Source organism: Macrobrachium rosenbergii, chromosome 18 (genome assembly GCF_040412425.1).
Source record: "Macrobrachium rosenbergii isolate ZJJX-2024 chromosome 18, ASM4041242v1, whole genome shotgun sequence".
NCBI classification, from domain to species: domain Eukaryota; kingdom Metazoa; phylum Arthropoda; class Malacostraca; order Decapoda; family Palaemonidae; genus Macrobrachium; species Macrobrachium rosenbergii.
In genome coordinates, this window is record NC_089758.1 from 30634234 (window position 1) to 30646538 (window position 12305).

Genomic DNA, 12305 nt, shown 5'->3' on the forward strand with positions numbered 1-12305 from the left:
TGCCAAACTGGAGAAGAAAAAGTTGTAAGAGCCACTTTGAAGGTATACATCCTAACCTAACCTAAGACACAGCACCTTCCCTGGACAGGGGATCCACTTTCCCCATCCCACAACTTGAGTAACCTAATTTACTATGGTCCTAATAAGGACCACTATTTTGGGTAACCACAGGTAGAGAATAAAACATTTATGCAATAAGGTTAGGTGAAAGAAACAATCCACTTATAGTTGAATTTATAAGTAAGTTGCTTTTTAGTTCCTTTGAACAATTATGTCACCCGTTTTGAACAATTATATCCCCTAGTGGGGCGGATGAACAATTATATCCCCTAGTGGGGCGGATGAACAATTTGTTTGTCACAAATCTTTGAATTAAACCGGATGCAGTTGCTTTATGTCCTATTCCATGTTTAGTTTCGCATTACTTTGAACACCAAACTTACCTTCAAAATGATATGCCTTACAAATAGAATTATAATTTATGAGCTTTCCAGTGGAATTCGTCTTAGACCACTGTTCAACACTCGTCCATGCTGGCAGATAATATGTTGACTGTGCTGCCACAAGACAACCTTGAAAGGGTCTTGAATTTATGTAAATTCTCCATACCATATCATCTTGAATAATCCTTGAAACCAGTTGCTAAGCTTTGATGACTGCTCTTCAAAGCTTTGATGGCTGCTCCTCAAAACAGATTTTATATCGTGAGAGAGATCAACTACGTTGGAGGCTACAGACTTCAGCAGTAATAAGAAACACTTATTCAAAAGACTACCAGCATCACTTTTTTTGAGCCCCTTTGGTGTTCATATGTATATGCTGTGCTTGAAATATCATGACTGCTCTTGTAGATGCTGTACTTTCTTCTTTTAACTTTCTGTTGTTAACTTTTGCTGGCCTTCAACGACAGTTGTCTGCTTCTGCCGGCAGGAAAGTGACTGCCTGCTCTTCCCTTGGCCCAAGGAAGGTACTTGTTTGTTGGATGCTAACTGACCTGGTTGCTCCGTGGCCAAGACACTGGATGTGTGATAGCTTTCCCTGCTTGTCCTGTTGTTGTTGTACAGACTACTCTGAGGCATCTCAGTCAGGAGAACTTGCTGAAGATACTGTGGCCTTCTCTCAGGTTAATAGGCGAGCCATCCCAGGTTACCCTCTTGGAGCAATTGGCCACAGCCAAGAGCTCAACATCTTCCTTCGTCTTGACAGATGCATGTGCTTCAGCATAGCTTCTCTGACCAATTCCTCCATTGCAATTGTTCCTGTTGTTGCTGTATTGGCAACCTCTCTTGCAAGTGCTACCCCACTGGGGATACCTGCCTCAACTTCTTCTGTGGCGGGCCTGTGATAGGTTGAAGAGGTCTGTGGTCGTAAGAGGTCGTCAGATATGCAGACGTGCTTCATCCAATCTTCTTAGGAAGTCTTCTTCTAGATGTCTTTCTCCAGCTGAGATAAGATGATGGCATCTGCACCCAATCATGCAAGCAGTTGACCCATGTAAAATGGTGTAATAAGGGAGAAATGTATTGGTAAATTCTGGTATATTTGATGCTGTGAGTTCTAAAGATTTTCAGCCGATTCAGATGCTGGTGCCTAATTTTGATTTAACAAATTTAGTACTTTCATTTACAACACACTTAATGGCATTTTAAATTTAATATCTCTTCCTGGCCTCATCTCCCGGGAGAGAGTTTCTGATTACTTTTGTTCCAGATCAATTATTGTTAACTGTTTTGGATAGAGAGCACATTGTGACAATGATTATGTCAGTTTTGACCTTCATATTCTCTGATTACACCAACACATATTTTGATGGAATATTTATTGCACAACTAATGGCGACTGATTCTTTTTCAGGTGCTGTCGTCCAGTTTCCTCGATGACTGATTCTGCAAACTTCAAAAGGTAAGTGCAGTCAAGACGTCAGGTGAAGGGTTGTTTTGTATAAATTACATTATTTATTTTGCTTATTGTGGGCCCAGAGAGGTTTCATTATACGGTCGAGGTGTGATCAGTAACTTTTCGTTAAACCCTCTGACATCCCAGTGCACACGGTTATACAACTTCAAAACATGTTTGTAGTTTTTGGGTTATGTTGAACGTTATTTGGTAACCGCACAGCGCTTGTACTGCTTGGGATCCTTTTGCTTGCGAAGTATGCGTAATAATGTATACCTAGAACAGCAGACAATCCAGTTTTCGGATGATATGTTTTGAATCCAATCGGTGAAGTATTTATTGAGTTCGAAATTGATAAATCATTAATCGTACATCGTGTACTATTTGTTTATAAGATACTGTGAGGAAATGTTTTGAAACGGAAGCTGAGAGAGAGAGAGAGAGAGAGAGAGAGAGAGAGAGAGAGAGAGAGAGAGAGACTTCAGAGGGATTTAGTTCCCCGGAGGTACGGTGTACTTTGGAAACCAGTTAGCCAACTACTTGTCATTGTAAACAATTGCTCCCGTCGTGGGTGCTGGCCTGTTGTCCGAATGAAGGCCTTGAGAGTCATGGGCAAGCACGTGACCTCATTTATCTCATCCACTGCCCCGAGGTCCTCGGAAGGTGGGGGAGGGATTAACTAACACTGTCACAAGCAGCACACTGTAGGTATTACTAAAGGGTCACGCCTAGTACCACCTCTTTGGCTCCACAGGTTTTTTTTTGTCCGTTCCATATTTTCTATTCTTTTTATTTTTACATCCCATGGTTTGGGCGTCACAGCTGTGATGGGGTACGAACCCGGGATGTACCAGCCTTCGTCAAAGTCCAGGGTAAACTCATATAGTAGACGACCTCACGAAGATATCGTTTATAATTTGTCGACCACAAGCATAGAAATTGGGAAAAGCTTCCGCCGTGTTTAGTACTAGCACTTCGGTGGATACACACACCGGTTTCATACCCTGTGATGGTCCATTCCGGATAACTCGAAAAGGCTGTTTTTTAAATAACCTGACGTTGGTCTCAAGCTCCAGAACTGCTGTTGGTATTAACATCAGATGCTAGTACTAGCTCGTAGCGCTGACGTGAACATCTCCGGCATAGTTTGAATCTTACGGTACTCACATTTTACTCTTATAATACGAAAGTTTTTTTTCTCAGTGTTAAAAGGACGGTACAGCATTCAGGTGTACAAATCCATGGGAACTGATCCACTGCTAAGATAATTTTGTTTGAAAAACTTGAGGAAGCAGTCAAGAATATCGTTTTGGGACTTGATTACAGTGTACTGTAGGTGTGTAGACCAACATCGTACAAAATTTAAAACAGAAATATACGCCTCGCATACTAGGGAAATTAGTATAATATTCTCTCTCTCTCTCTCTCTCTCTCTCTCTCTCTCTCTCTCTCTCTCTCTCTCTCTCTCTCTCCCAGCCAATCGCTTCTGGCTGTGAGGGCATCACGTTTAGAATTCTTGCCTCCTGTGCTGTTGCGTTAACAAATTATTCACGAGGAAGATAATCCATGTTCCCCCTCCCCCTCCCCCCTGCACTTCCTCCCTCTTCCTCCTCCCCTTTCTTCTCCCTCCCTCCACCTTCCTTTCCTCCCCCTCTTCCCCTTCCTCCTCCCCACCACCTACACCTCTCGGCAGCGTAATTCGAAACTTCCCTCAGCATCAGAGTTGAATAGGTAAAAGTATTGTGGCCCCTTGATTGAGCGATTGACTTTGATCTAACTGACGTTGTAACATGTTTGGGTCTCTCTGAAATCATCTTTGAATGAGTAATTAGATTGTTTTTGCGTCAGTAGACGAATCGTTCATTTTAAATGTGAGTTTCAAATTCAAAAGTTATTGCGTTTTATTTATGGAAAATTCAAGTTTAGTATTTATGAGTTTGTAAGCAACGAAATCATAAATCAGTACACTTGAAAAGTTAGCTTTCATTTTATGCAACTGTTCAATACTGCAGTTTCCAACTATGGCAGATATGCAGCTATTTAATACTGCAGTTTCCAATTACGGCAGATATGCAACTTGCAAAATTCAGTAACAAATGAAAGCTAACTTTTCAAGTGTACTGATTTATGTTTTCGTTACTTGTCACTTATAAACTTCGAACTGAATTTTGTTAGGATTATATGCCTTATAATTTTTCGAGAGAGAGAGAGAGAGAGAGAGAGAGAGAGAGAGAGAGAGAGAGAGAGAGAGAGAGAGAGAGAGAGGATTTAAAGATCTTAATATCGGTAGGAAATTGCTGACGGTCGAACATCGTTGGTGCGCGGTCGAGTATTAAATTGAGCTGCTTTAACTGACTTGCTGAATATGGTATTCTGTAGGTTTAACAAAGATTATTGTCATATAAATATTAAATATGAAGAAATGTCTGCTCGCGAAAAATACACATGTTGCTTAGGTAATATCACTTACATAGAAAAAAAAGTGTCTGGATGTATATATAGTACCATATTTAAGAAAAATTATTTTCTTTAAAAAGGGAAAGATATACATGCCATAACAGTCTCTCTCTCTCTCTCTCTCTCTCTCTCTCTCTCTCTCTCTCTCTCTCTCTCTCTCTCAAACACACACATACACAGTATCATCATTACCCCTTCGGCAGCTCTTCTGTGTAAGCATTACGCGGTACGCTGGTAATAGGGACCTTTATCGCTCATTAAAATGGCAAATGCCTTATCCTCAGTAATTGCCCTCCGCCCGCGTTCTTCGGCGGTGAGGAGAGAGAGAGAGAGAGAGAGAGAGAGAGAGAGAGCGAGCACGCCAGGCACTAACCTCTTAAACGCGATAAACGCAATTACTGTCATGGCACCGCACCGTCTTGTCAGTCCGTAATCCTATTGACTCCTGTTAACCTGGAGAAGGTGCGTGCATGAGGCAGCCTCCTTATCCTTCCTTCCTCTTTACTCCTCCTTCATCCTCCTGATGGTGGCTGAGTGGGGCTAAGAGGTGCTCTCATTGATGGCGAATTGCCTTATCGTCTTGAAGGGGCGTCTCTCGTTCAGCCGGGCGTTTTGTGCTCTCCTGGAGAGAGAGAGAGAGAGAGAGAGAGAGAGAGAGAGAGAGAGAGAGGGAGGAAGGCCGGAAATAACCCGGAGGTTTTAACTGGAGTGAGACAATGTAGGTCGAGGTGGGTTAGGTCGTTCTTGTGTGTTCTCCGGGTCGTTCTTGTTTTGTTCGGCTGTTTGGAGAGGAGGTGGGACTGTAGGTTAGGAGTACACACACACACACACACACACACACACACACATCAGCTGAAGGGCGTAAGTTGCCGAACACAGTGCATTAACTCAATGGTACTTTTATAGGCTGAGATAGAATGCAATCAGATTTGAGGACATAGGCCTAGCAACCTCATCCTTATACGCATTTGTTTTAGCCGTTCCTTTTTATTATTGACTCCTGGGGTGGTTGGGGGCGCCGTGTAAAGCCTCAACGGAGACATTGGTTAAAATTAGGCTTAGGTTGTGTTCTCTCTTGTTTTAGAAAATTCCATTTAAAACTTCCAGCGGGAGGAACCGTCGATTCAAGTCATTCGTGCGTAATAAGTTCCCTTTGGAGAAGATTCTTGGCAGGAAATCAACAGAGATTAGGATTTAAAAGTTTTCTTCTTCATCCATCGGCCTCAAGGGCGGCTGTTCAGCCATTCAGCCATGCCAGCTCGCGGATGTTTAAGAGTTAGCAATTTCTTCCCCTTTTGGGTCGAGGTGGCTCTTCGGCCTGGTTGATTCCCCTAAATTTCAGAGGAAGTTGAATTTCCTCTCTCTCTCTCTCTCTCTCTCTCTCTCTCTCTCTCTCTCTCTCTCTCTCTCTCTCTCTCTCTCTCTCTCTCGTAGGTATTAGGTCTTGGGGGTTAAAACTTTGCAGTTTAAGTGGCCAAAACAGATTCTTTCCCAGTTGGGAAATTGAAGAATATGCAGAGCGTTATTAAAACAAGTAGAAAATGCGCCGAAGTTTCTTCGCCGCAATCGAGTTTTCTGCACAGCGTATAATAAAGGCCACCGAAAATAGATCTATCTTTGGGTGGTCTTGGTATAATGCTGTATGAGCCACGCCCCATGGAACTTTAACCACTGCCCGGTGGTGGCCTATCCTATATCGTTGCCAGAAGCACGATTATGGCTAACTTTAAACTTAAATAAAACCAGAACCACTGAGGCTAGAGGGCTGCAATTTGGTGTGTTTGATGACTGGAGGGTGGGTGATGAATATACCAATTTGCAGCCCCCTAGTAGGTTCTAAGATCTGAGGACGGACAGGACAAGTGCTGACGGACAGGAAGCCGGCACAGTAGTTTTCTTTTACAGAAAACTAAAAAATGGTCTGTGCGTTAGGTTGAATTAATTGTACATGAGAACTTTTATTACCCTAGATAAAATGTTAACTCGTGTTCTGTAAGAATCTATATATTACTACTGCTGTTTCAGCTAATAAAACCACAATCGTAAAAACGTATATTTTTTCATAATCTGCTTGTTCTTACCCTATTAAAAATGTTTATACACCCCTACATGTTATACCTTCTATTCGTGCAATGCTTTTGGGACCTTCGTTGTTAAGAACTGCGAGAATGGGGGCTGGAGATGAGGCGATGATGATTGCTGTATGTATGGTACTTAATACGTAACTACCTTTCATTTTAACAGTGATTACCTGTTTGGGTGAAATGATCGATTTTTAATATCTATTCCATTCTCGTCGTTGAATATCCCGAATGTATCCCGTAGGGGGTCAGTGCCGTCAGTGCACCTCATGTGATGCACTGTAGGCATCATTACTTAAGGATCTTTGCAGCGTACCTTCGGCCCCTAGCTGCAACCCTTTTCGTTGCTTTTACTGTACCTCATTTCATATTCTCTTTCTTCCATCTTACTCTCCACCCTCTCCTAACAATTGATTCATAGTGCAACTGCTTTGAGGTTTTCCTCCTGTTACACCTTTCAAACCTTTTACTGTCAGTTTCCATTTCAGCGCTGAATGATTTCATAGGTCCCGGTGCCTTGCCTTTGGTCCAAATTCTATATTCAATTCAACTTCCTGGATGTAGGGTGATATAAATGCAGTGTTCTACTGCTGTTTATTGGGCAGTGAACACCGTAGCGAGAGACACGAAGAAGAGTGATACAAGGTATATAAAAACGTATAAATGATACAATACAAAATATATGAACATCAAAGCTAAGCATACAATAAGGAATCATATCCTACTACATGAGTTTGAACTTACAGACCTGAAGTCTGTGAGGTAATCCATGTAGGATTCAATACTAAACATGAGAATAACTTGGTTGTGCTTATACACTGCAACATTGTGCAATACCTAAGAACTGAACGCTTCCACCATAAGGGAATTTCCCGGGCTAGTTACAGAAGGCAACTTGCACTGAGGCGTTACGTAACATAACAGTGATAATGATGATGATTATTATTATTATTATTGAAATGGAGTCATTGCTGTCATTTTACAACCTCAAGGAAGAAACCAGCAGTAGACCTTATAGCCTATAGTAGCCTGGTACATGCGGAAAAGACTCTCCAACCGCATCCTTTTGGAGTGAATGCAGAGTAAGGGGTTAGGACTGTGACTGTAGGCCCAGCAGGCATTTCTGTAGAAGGCATTTCAGAGGAACCATGACCTACCCAGACTTACCTTAACTTAACCAAACCTCGGAGGCTGTGCCCTGACCTGGCCAGGAAGGGGTACGGGGCTGGACCCCCCGAAGTAGGTTTTTACCTCACTGCAATTTTTATACTAATATATTTGCCATTTTGATTTTGATTTTTTATACATTTATTCTTCTAAACAGTCGAACTGTTAGAGTTATGAAAAATTTAAGTATATGGTATATTTACTTTATAATTGAAAATATTATCTAGAGCTAAGTATTGTTAAGAGGATCGCACAGAAAGTTAGAATGATTTGCGGATGAATGAACTTTCGAGACACTTGCATAGGAATCCTTCAGAGAGGAACAATTATGTTAACAAGAAAACTAAGTTTGCTCATTCCAGTTAAAGTTTAACACACTACTGGGTGGCTCTTCTGCCGTGGAACTGATAAGATAAATATTGTTTCTCCATCCTAGTACTGCGAAAAATAAATCTGACTTAATTTGAAGATATTTTCAGGAATGATTTGATCTTCAAGTCGAACATTTGTTAACACGAAGAGTTTAGCATAATTCCACCGTACATTTTCTATGAGTTCGGCTCACAGAAAACGGATGTCAAATGTTATTATTATAATCTGGGATACTACGACAAAAAGTCATGTCGTCTCCTGGGATGTCTGACTTGAAACCTTCCGAAATAAATAGTTTTAGTTTGCACCACCCACAGATTCATGGAGAACCACCATCAGCCAAGGAGAAGGCCAATTCATATTGTAGGTTTTTAAATGGTCGTAGTTCCTCTCTGCTAATTTTTTTCAAGTGTTTTTATCTAAATACTTTGTCGTTGGGTTGCGGGAACTTTTTCCACCCCAAGTTGAACTTGCTCGTCCCTTTTATGATGCTCATTCATACATGTAGCCTGAAAGTGGTCCCCAGTTTGACATACATTGTTATCTGATTGTAATGTAAAATAGCCAAACAGTTTCTTTGTTATGAAATAGTGCCAAACAGTTTCCTTGTCATGAAATAGTGCCAAACAGTTTCCTTGTCATGAAATAGTGCCAAACAGTTTCCTTGTCATGAAATAGTGCCCAACAGTTTCTTGTGTTCGCCAACGGAGGTGGGCATGGTAATACCTCCGACTTTAGGCATTTAGAGGGATAGAGATAGTAGAGATGGTTAAAAAGGGTACGAGAATAGTTGAAAAGTTTAAACTAGTTCCCATTAAAGCATGACATTTTCTATGATCATAATGTGTAAATATGTTTGTGAAGGCCTTCATTCGGTTTTGCTGACTCTCTTTGTCAGACTTTCATAGCTTGTTTTGGCAAGATTCTTGAAAGCTGAGTTATAGCCTTGCCGTTGCAAGATTCAGTATAATTTTAAACCTTGTAGAGGGGATACCAGTAGCTGACAAGAAATACAATTAACACTCGATTTTTTAAAGATTCAATTCACCACAAAACATATACGCAATATTTTGTTCAGGTATTTCGTTCCTGTAGCTTTTACGGTATGAAGTGGCTTCAGTTCATGCATTAATATTGAATATTTTTCTGCACATACGCTTTATTCTTTAATATATACATGAATGCGCGAAAGAATGCATAATGTTTATCGCTGTCCGGATTTGTTGAGATAAAATTACGCATGATTGAAGCTACTTTAATAAAATACCCTTACTGACCACGCCATAATACGTTATAATACATTTTATTTACGATTTCAGTCGTAATTATATGACAAATTTATTTACGAAAAAATATAGTTTTTGGCAATTTTGGCAAAATTTGCTGACGCTTGGCCCCCATCATCTCTCTCTCTCTCTCTCTCTCTCTCTCTCTCTCTCTCTCTCTCTCTCTCTCTCTCTCTCTCTCTCTCTCTCTCTCTCTCTCTCTCTCTCTATATATATATATATATATATATATATATATAAATTCTCACGTGCTTTATTCCTGCATTTGAATGTTTACTCTCTTTTAAAACTGGAAAAAAAACAAAAAAGTCAGCTGGGCAAACGTGTCGTTCCCGCGTTGGGGTCCCAAAAAGCGTTAGTTCAGTTGATATTGTTATTTTGTGCACCGAATTCGATTAAATTACTTTCCGCTAATTGGTTTAGTGTAAATTACACTTGGAGCAGTGGAAAACCTGACTGAACAATTATCAGAGCTGTTGAATTCATATTTTGATCGTGATTTTTAATTTTGTTTTTTTAAATCGGTGGCGTTTAACTTATTTACTTTGCAACTGATCTTAATTCTGTTAGAATTTCGATGAGAATTTTTTCTTTTAGAATGTATTTCATTCAGTGGGAAATTTTTTTTTAAACTTTGCCATATTTCTAAATGGGACAAAGCTACATAAAGTCAGGATTGAGATTTTGTGAATGCAGATCTTGTGCATTTGTGTATGAGTGAGTGCAGACGTTGTCGTACATTTGTTTATGTGCGAATGAAGAAGTTTTTTGTGCATTTGTCAATGTATGAATGCAGGCATTGTCGTGCATTTGTATGTGTGTGAATGGAGAAGTTTTTGTGCATTTGCATACCGTCCAAACAAAGTTTTCTTTTTAAAAGGTATTTGCCATTCGTCCCAGCCAATTTAGACATGCCGGAAACTTGTATATGGTCACAATTTTGTGTACATCCTTTTTTCATTAGTTTGTTTCTCCCGACCAGTCAGGTTTATGTCCATATAATCCAAAGTAGTGCCAGCCGATATATAAATACGTATGTACATATATATTACAAAATCCACGTCAGAAGGTGAGTGAAAACCTTCTGACGTGGATTTTATAATATTCTCAAGCACGCGTCCTTCGTCGTGCTGCATTGGATACATATACGTATACATACACATACATATACATATATATATATATTATATATATATATATATATATATATATATATATATATATATATATATATATATATATATATATTATTCTTATTACTCGTCTTAGGCTTCAATAAAACGGGATGGTTTGCATTCCAGATTCTTCATTTTACAAGGTACAATTTACCAAGTGCTAAGTTTCGAACACTTGCAGTCTTCTTCATCAGAGAGAGAGAGAGAGAGAGAGAGAGAGAGAGAGAGAGAGAGAGAGAGAGAGAGAGAGAGAGAGAGAGCCCTACCTAGCATGTTCTAAATATCCCATAAAAGCGTTCATTTTGGCGCTGTCGACGCGTGTTTAAACTCTGTTAAGAAATGGTTTTGCTTTCCCACAATTTTTTTTTTTTTTTTTGCTTTGTTTATTTAGGAATCAGGCAATGTACCCTGGTCTCGTCAATTGCCTTGGTAATTTGGCAATGCAGGCAAGCAGAGGAAGGAACCTCTGCGGCAAGCCCCCAACTGCTTTTAAAAGCTGACTCGGCCTAATGAGGAAGCTTTCGTTATATCAAAATCTTAAAAAAAAAAAAAAAGAAAAAATGCGCCGAAGTTTCTTCGGCGCAATCGAGTGTTCTGTACAGCCGATACAGCGTATTATTAAGGCCACCGAAAGTAGATTTATCTTTCGGTGGTCTCTGTGTAATGCTGTATGAGCCGCGGCTCATGATACTTTAACCACTGCCCGGTGGTGCCCTATCCTATATCGTTGCCAGAGGCACGGTTATGGCTTACTCTATAACCTTAAATAAAATAAAAACTACCGAGGCTAGAGGGCTGCAATTTGGTATGTTTGATGACTGGAGGGTGGATGATCAACATGCCAATTTGCAGCCCTCTTGCCGCAGTAGTTTTTAAGATCTGAGGGCGGACAGAAAAACTTGCGGACAGAATAAAGTGCGGACGGACAGACAAAGCCGGCACAATAGTTTTCTTTTACAGAAAGCTAAAAAGTTAATATTTATTCTTAAGTCTAGGTCTCGTCTCGTGTGTTAAAATTATTGGTATTAGAATTATTGATAGTAAAATTATTGGTATTTTTAATGACATTTGCACTTAAAATACGCTAAATGAGATATTGTTATAATTATATGAAATTTTGTTTTAAATACACTAAAGAGATGTCTTTATAATTACTTGGAATTTGAATATTCGACTATTTTAGTCGAATGTCTTGTGCGTTCATGAGATGTAGAGCATATTTTACTGATTAGGTCTGTTAAATTTTTTTTGTGTTTTATTAATATTAATTCATTACATGTAAAATACGCTGTACATCTCATGTCTTTTAGAGCTCATGTCTTTTAATGCCCACGTCTTTTAAAACTCATGTTTCTTTTAAAATATTTTCTTCATCATGTATACTATATCTTTAGCATCTGAAAATCATGGCAATAAAATGAACTGATAATTTCTTAATTAAAAGAAATAATTTTATAGGAATTAATTTTAGCGGTTTGCTTAGAATCTAGATGTGCCTAATCCTGTGTACATTTTGTTATAAGGGCTTTAACCTCTCTCTCTCTCTCTCTCTCTCTCTCTCTCTCTCTCTCTCTCTCTCTCTCTCTCTCTCTCTCAGATCCTCCATGAACGTAGGAAGTTTTTCATAACTTTTTAGTATATGTTCTAAGAGGCCCCCCCCTCTCTCTCTCTCTCTCTCTCTCTCTCTCTCTCTCTCTCTCTCTGAATCACGTTTCTAAGCGCGTTGTTTTCTGATACACTTTCTAATACTTTCTAACACTTTCACCGGCCTGAAAAGTTTCTCACTGTTACTGCAAGCATTGTTATTTCAGCGGCGTTCTCACATTTCGCAAAAAAAAAAAAAAAAAAAGGACAAACTCAAAACATTAAAT

General features: G+C 39.6%; 1 long non-coding RNA gene across 1 annotated transcript in view; it reads left to right on the forward strand.

Annotated features, from left to right (window-relative positions):
* Window positions 1–12305, forward strand: part of LOC136848270 (uncharacterized) — a 101518-nt gene that overhangs the window by 24849 nt on the left and 64364 nt on the right. Inside the window, exon 3 of the long non-coding RNA XR_010855992.1 lies at window positions 1855–1902. This is a non-coding gene — a long non-coding RNA (uncharacterized lncRNA). The remainder of the gene's footprint in view (window positions 1–1854; window positions 1903–12305) is intronic.